This window comes from Oreochromis aureus, linkage group 5 (assembly GCF_013358895.1).
Source record: "Oreochromis aureus strain Israel breed Guangdong linkage group 5, ZZ_aureus, whole genome shotgun sequence".
NCBI lineage: Eukaryota > Metazoa > Chordata > Actinopteri > Cichliformes > Cichlidae > Oreochromis > Oreochromis aureus.
Window position 1 is genome coordinate 5,474,068 of NC_052946.1, and position 7,906 is coordinate 5,481,973.

The 7,906-nt window shown below is 40.3% G+C and overlaps 1 long non-coding RNA gene across 1 annotated transcript; it reads left to right on the forward strand.

Annotated features, from left to right (window-relative positions):
- On the forward strand, positions 1 to 7,318 carry LOC120440263. Its single transcript, XR_005613121.1, has 4 exons — positions 1 to 210; positions 1,447 to 1,502; positions 6,063 to 6,116; positions 6,634 to 7,318. It is a non-coding gene; the product is annotated as an uncharacterized LOC120440263 (long non-coding RNA).
- Positions 7,319 to 7,906: the final 588 nt, after the last annotated feature.

The following is a 7,906-nucleotide window of genomic DNA, read 5'->3' on the forward strand; positions in this document are numbered from 1 at the left end:
TCAGCTCCACTAACAGCCGAGACGCGGTTTGTGACACATGTGGCAAGACCGCAAACCTTGTCAAACAGAAACAAAAGTAAATTATAACACAGAGTATGATGATGAGTTTATGATGAGGCAAACTGAAGAGGAGGAGAGGGACAGGTGCTGCTGGGGCGAGACAAACATAGCTCGCGGAGTCCTTTGGTGCTGCAGGCAGGCACTATACAGGTACAAATGAAATGTGGAGCTGTTGGCGACATGTAGCACTGGTGCTGAATTTTGGAAAGTGACGTATGTCTAGGTTTTTTTGTCTCTGTTTAAATGACGGGAATTGTTCGCATCCTTAAAAAGACAAAGTCTCATTTGTTCAAATTGTAGTGCATACTGACACAAAGTATCACTATCAGATCAGTATTGCCGATACCAGCCTGAATTTGATCAGATCAGAAACAAAATCAGTGGTATCATACATCACTACTGTACAATAAACCATAGTGAACTGAAATAATCTGTGAAAGTACAGGAAATGATATCATTTCGTCAAAATATCATGTCTAATGTCTCTCTTTAAAATGCTAAAATGGTTAGTCTGTAAAAAAACAAACTTGTTGTTCAGTTGTCTAAACCGAATCCCTAGAAATCGAGCTATCCTGTAACAGACCTCACCTGATTATGAAACTACCTGATGTAACAACTGCAATCATTAATGCAATAATTTTGTCGAACCTCTTCACTCTAAGCTTTACAATCTATACCTTGGCTGTTTGATTTAAAATCCGCTGTGTTTGTGTGCAGAGACCAGATTAAGAAACGAAGAAGAAAGCAGATTATAAACAGAGCCAGCAGGAACAAAGAGAAACACGGACAAACCAGCAGGTTTAATTATGAATGAGGGTTTCTGTGTAACTGTACCGTGACATTACTAAAGGTCAGAATAAGCTAAAAATGGTGTTCAGTTGTTGAAACACAGGGAAAGAGGACTAATACTGTTTTCACACTACCAAACTGTGGTTGGTACAACTGTTCACTTATTTATGTTTGAAGCTCATGTTACATCGCTTGAACAGTCAATTTACTGCATGGCTCTACTTTAATGACATTACATAGCTAGCAGGCAAGCACTAAATGAGTGGAATTAATTAATGTAGGTGTTAAATGTACACTAAAAGCATTTGTTAAGCGCCTATTAAATGCTGTAAGAATGATTAAGCTCCCATTAGTGACCACCTTGTGCCCAACAGCTCCAATGTCAGCCGACAGAAGCCATGCTTTAGTTAAAAGAAGAGCACGTCGGCCCAGTGCTGAAGATGTAGTCTACAGGTAGTTGAAGTGTAGGGCAAGTCGTATTACATGGGCTGTAGCAAAAGCCTATATGCCTAACCTTGAATTTACTGTTTATCAAGTAAGCTTGCTGTGTTTTTCCAGTGGAGCCACACCAAATCCTGTGTGTTTGTGATTTAATAGTCTCAGAGGGAGGCAGCTGCTGGGAACAACAAAGAAAAATGGAGTTCCTATTGAAGGTGGGCATTTTAGAATAACTTTGATGATAAAAATCTTTACTTGATCTTTACTCTGCAATAATGAGTAGGGGGAAAATTTGAATACTGGAGTGAATTCATCCTCAGTGCTGTCAATGGACAGCTCTACTGAAACGTTCAGTAGAAAGAACCTGAATTGCTTTTTGTTCTCATACCACATTAAGATATGATGCTGTTTTATCATATGCTGCCTTCACCTCTCACCTGGATTGACCAGCTGCAGCTATACTGGCCATCCAGAGATAATGGTCCTATTTTAGAGACAAAACAAATGTGCCTTAGGAGGCTGGATGGGATGTAATGGCAATCTGGTCTTTAAGTGGTGACGTAAGAACCCTGCTTCCGGGTCCAAACTACTCTGCGTTTATTAAGGCTGTTGTGTTTTTAACATGTTTTAATGCTTTGTATCTTGTTCTATTTAATCGGAACAAGCCCCTAAAAAAGTCAGTGATCACTGTCGGCCTCTCTCGGTTTTTATTACCACTGTTCATCTTAAAGCTCAGTTTTTAAAACCTTACGATGTAACTACAGCCCAGCCCATGCAGCAGTATATTAATGACTAACCTCGTATTGTGGAAGGATTATTTCAGTTGTTCTCCTGACTGAAGTTTAACCATCAGGAACCCTCACGTTAACTTTCATCGAGGGGAAAAAAGTTAGCGTTCATCCTCCAGCTTCACTGTGTTTATGTGTTTATATTATGCTAACATAGCTGTGTCGCTAGCCACCACGTAGCACATCATTATATACCAGCTAGCCAAACTTCAGTAACCCTACAAACGTCATTACTGTTTAGTTTTCTGTCTTCATTTATGTGGGAAGTGATAGCAGAGCTGAATGTTTTAATTTTTTCAGAACTCTCTCAGTCACAACATGTTATATTATGTTCAGGTGGAAACAAGCGAGCTAACCTCCTGCTAACTTCTAACTACGTTAAATTTAATGAATTCTGTTTTCATGGATATCTGGATGTTAAACTTAATTGTTACACCTGGTAAAGCAGCAACACTGATTATTTTATTAAAGATGAAAGAATTTAGACAGTTTGTAACTCTCAGTGATGCCGCAGTGTTCGTTTGACTTTGGAACCTGCAGCGGAGTTTAGACCCGGAAACGGCTAATGACGTCAGACTTAAAGACCGGATAGATACAGGTTTGTCGTGTTCTGCCTTCTTGACATCTTTGTGTTTTGCACTTACTTTTGTTTGGTTAGGTTAAGTGACTGAAAACTACTTGGTCCTGAGCAGTAAAGGGTTGGTAGTGACAGATCCATCTCACTGATGCCTTAATGTAGTGGGTTAGGATGCAGGCAACAAGCATAAATGAACCAGACTAGAGGCTTTGACAAAACCCCACCGACTGGCACACGGCGACTGAGAATGGACTGGTTCCAGCACGCAGCACAGTGAAAACACACAAACACAATCTTAAATCATCTTGACAGATTTGTGTCTTTTTTTGTCCACATCTGGCAAATGAAAATCAAGTAGAAGAGTAACTGTTTCGACATGCATCATTTCAAGAAGATGCATGCTATGCAGACGCACAAGTGTAGGTGCCAGAACAGGATGATCTAGAAATGGCAGCAGTGCTGAATCACACATGCTCGAAAACATGACCTTGGAAGGGAAATAAGCTAAAGTTAAGTCAGGGAAAAATTTGGTTTTGTGTTTCCAAGAATACAAAACGGTGGTGCGGTGATTAGCACTGTTGCCTCATAGCACAAAGGTCCTGAGTTTGATTCCACCACCTGGCTTTCTGAATAGAGTTTGCATGTTCTCCGCATATTTGCGTGGGTTCTCTCCGGGTACTCCGGCTCCCTCCCACAGTCCAAAGACTTGTAGTTAGTGGGGTAAGGTTAAGTGGTAATTCTAAATTGCCCATAGACATTACATAGGTGCGAATGTGGGCGCCACTGGTCGTCTGTCTATGTGTTAGCTCTGCGACAGACTGGCGGCCTGTTCAGGGTGTACCCTGCCTCTCGCCCTATGATGGCTGGGATAGGCTCCAGCCCCCTGCGACCCTGACAAGGATAAGTGGAATAGAATGGGTGGATGGTAAATGGAACCAGTTTATAAAAGCTCTACCACTTTAAATTAATAGCCAACAAGTAAAGTTGCTTCTACTGAGTGAAATACCCAAAGCATAAATGTTGTGATTACAATAACAAACACTGTTCTGAACAAATTGCAAATGAAGCTACCACTTTAAAATAATGGCTTTGATTAATAATGATAATCAGTGATGATAATGATAATTCACTTGGTGCTTTGGGAAATTTTTTTAATTTTGTTAGTGGGGTGATTAATCACATTCAGTTTTATCAGCAAGTCGTTACTAGACCCATTGCCAAAGAATCTATTCCTTTGTTGATCACACCAGGGATTAATGAGTTGGGAAAAGACTAGTTAAAGATCCCAGATTCCTTTGTAAAGGCTTAATGGACTGGATACATGCTTCATACAGGCTGACCCATGTTTTGAAGTCTGTCTATTGGAAAAAATGTTAAAGGAAACAAAAATAACTTCCCTTTCTCCCTCAGCATCTGTGCTGGAGTGCGTGCTAGAGCTACGATTTTCTTATTAAACTGTCAGAAAGTGTGCAGTGTATAAACAATATATATATATATTGCTTTTTTTGTTTTTGCCATTTATCACAGAAAAAAGTAGAAGAAAAAATATTGCACTGAAAAATTTTCTGTACATTTTCCAGCTTTTAGTTCATTAATCAGTGATAAGCTCAAATATGTTAAGCCACAGCAGTAGGTGTAGTCTTACATTAAGGGCTAAAGCTGAAATATCTCAACTCAGGACTAGCACACAAAAGGCTTTATATGAGTCGTCTGAAAAAACAACAACAAAAAAAACCTGTTTGCACTTGTGTTCGTGGTAAGAGGTGCAATTTCATAACAAATACAAAAGTAAAACCACAGCTGCGCCACTCCAAGCAACTCAGCGCAAGCAGGATTGTTTTGAAGCCTCGAAATTACCGAACAGGTGCAAGAGTAAATAATCAGACTCCAACCAACAAATACGGCAGTAGTTCTAGTGCCACACTCTCTTTACCCAAGAGGAAAAAGCACCATTGCATATAGGAAGGGATTTAATTTGTTTGTGGGAGCAGTGGCTGTGTTTAGAATGAATATGAGATGCGCTTGGTGAGTTACAGTATCCAGTATTAACAGAAACCCAAAGACCAAACATAAAAAAACACCAAAACATTCCTGACCCCATCATACGTACACCTAATCATATAAAAGACTAACTGAGAAATCACAGGGAAATGCATATGTCAACATATAAATGGAATATGGACTGGTTTTTAAATTGTGTGCACTCTGAATTACTGGGTCAAAGCTTCCTTTGTCTTGCGACCCCTCAGCCAATAAGAGCCTCCAGTAGTTACAAAAATACTGCATGAATGATTCTCAACCATCATGCTTACAAAAGTGATTTCTTTGCAATAGTTGAAATGCACTTTGCAGTTATCCATCTGCACTTGGAAAGGAAAAGCTCAACATTTGAACCTCTCATCCATTCCTTTCACCCGACTTATTTACTTGATTACTTTTGCCTAAATATTTCTGCTAGTTTGAAACACATCCACTGAAACTGACCAAGGCAGAGCAGCAGACAGGTGATTAGATATTTACTGAAGATTAGTATCAAGTCCATTTCTAATCCCATTTAGCTATTTGTTTTCAGAACCCATTTAAACCCATTTAAAATTGCTCTTATTTACTTAAAGTAGAATATGGAGTCTTTGTAAGCCATTCATTTTTCAGATGCAGTCCATAGTAGAGTCAGGTAACTGCTCTGAGCCATGTCTATCTAAGGTGTGTAATACAGCTTTTGCCTTACCTTAGCCTTTTTCCCCCATATTTACAATAATTATTTACAATAAGGTAGAGACCATACAATAATTTACTATACTTATAAGGTCTTTACCTAAAGTAAAGAAGGCTGTTGCTGTATAAATAAAACTGAATGCAATTATTTCTACAGAAATGTACATTAGCAGAAATATATAGAAACAAACTGTTTGGACAAGTAACCAGTGCAAATCTGTAACTCTCAATTTTTAAAGGATTAATCAGAAAAGTTTTAATAGAATAAAATACACCCGTCTTTCTTTTCAGTCTGAGAGCTACAGCAACTGCCTTTAAACGTAATAGAATCGTGTCCAACAAGCTCACCTTCTGAATGGCACATTCTCCTCTAACATTCATTGTTACAGGTGTTAGAGTGTGAAAGTGTTAACATTTAATGATTATAAAAGTATTCCCAGTATGCCTTCAACCATTTTACATGAAAATGCTAATTACTACTACCATTGTTGGAGCAGTGCACTGTGCTCTGTTCCCACTGAACAGAATACAGACCATAATTTAGCAGCTTTAAAGACCAAAGCTAACACCCTGCACTGTGTGAAGAGTGCTGTGGGTGACAGTAGAGACAGACATCGAGTTCATCCTCTTTGGAGCATGAATCTGGTTTTATGGCATTATATTATGTAATTATTTTCACCCTCTGTCTTTTATAGGAATCGTCCACTGATGCTCTCTAATGGGTGCTGTTGGGATGGGAGAAAAGTGTGGTATGAATACCTGCCTTATTTAATATCCTAAAGCGTTGCTGTAGAAAATCATCTCATATTTGTCTCCACAGAGGCTGATCAACACTGCATCACATTCTGTGATCAAAGAACAATATGTGCCCAGTGTTTTTAAACTTGGACTCACTCTCTGTGAAATGCTGCCCTGGAAGCTTCTCTTTCTTCTTTTCTTAATAAGGCGTGGTGGGTGGCTTACTTTGTTCTCGCGCTAGGTTCAAGACTATGGGATGCCATTTTCAGTTAGTCATTTATAACGTAGGCTTTATCAAACCCCCCTGAGATTATAGCAGTTAGTAAGAGCTTCACAAATATGCCTCAGTTTTTCATGTAATACATTTCTGAAGCTTTTAGTTTTTTGGCTACAGATCATAATGGAAGACCTTTGAAAAGCACTTTTAATAAGTTTATCGCCTGTTTACAGAAACATGACACAAGAAGCAAGGCTAGCTTTTTTTTTCTTTTTTATAATCATCTTCTCTGCTCACTATTTGTCTTACAGTTATCTTCTCTGCGTCCTCTCCTGACACGTCGAGCTGATATTCCCCACCGGGGTCGTTTAAGTCTGAACTCGTCTGACCGAACAGAATCTGCAGCCCAGCTAAGGAAACAAGTCAGTCGCCTGCCTTAACTGCTGTCATCTTTCCTCATCTCGTGACACCTCAGTGACACCCAGAGTGGCGCTCGGAGTCGCCTCCACCAACATCCACCTTTCAATCACACTTTCAATTGCAATTGCCTAATTCTGTGCTGGGATTTCAGTCCACGGCGAGGATATGAGATTTGTCAAGCACGAGCCCGGGGAAGAACCTGCATCGCATAACGCGTAGACGTGCACCATTTCCTCAGCATGTGAACTGCAATTCATTTTATAAATGTCAGATGAAGCCTGGCAAGCCATCCACCCACCCACACACACACACACACACACACACACAAATAGCGTGGTGGGTAATATTCTTATTAGAGATCATTTTGATTGGCTTCCGCTGCCCTTTTCATTGTGTGAGCGACAGTGAAGGGAGAGATGATGAAGTGTGTGCCTAAATGTCTGTGTGTGCACACTATGCATATATGTATATATATATATGTGTGTGTTTGTGTGTGTATGTGTGTGTGTGTGCGTGCATGTGTCAGATGTTGAGGGTTTGAGGGTTTATGTAAGCAGAGATTAAAAATGCAATAAACCTGCCACATGGAGAATGCTGCTGTCATGTCGTCAAAACCTGAGTTTGCTGTCATTCTTATCTACCTATTTCACACACACACACACACACACACACACACACACACACACACACACACACACTTTTGATAAGAAAGGGGAGAGGATTACAGCTGGATATTGAGCATCTTAAGCCATCCTGACTCTCATGTCATTCTGTACCAGTGTGTGTGTGTGTGTGTGTGTGTGTGTGTGTGTGTGTGTGAGACAGACGAAGTAGAGTCACAGGGGCTCTTGAACAGGCAGCTTGCTTTCCCATTTCTTGTGGTGCCATAGCTTATTTCACGGCTCTTCGTCTGCTGTTTATATGAGAGCGTGTATGAGAGGCCTCCCAGTAAGAGTCATTTACCATGCTTTTGGTACCTGATTGTGTGTGTGTGTCTGTGTCTATATGTGTATCTCTGTGTGCATGCATGTGTTTGCACCATGGCCGAGGCCCTGATGGGTCCCTAGACACAGAGGATGAGTTAGCCTCTGCCCTGGTTTCCATGGCAGCTGCTAGCTTTATTAGACTCTCGCTTCAGCCCCCACAAACACACACCCACTTTCT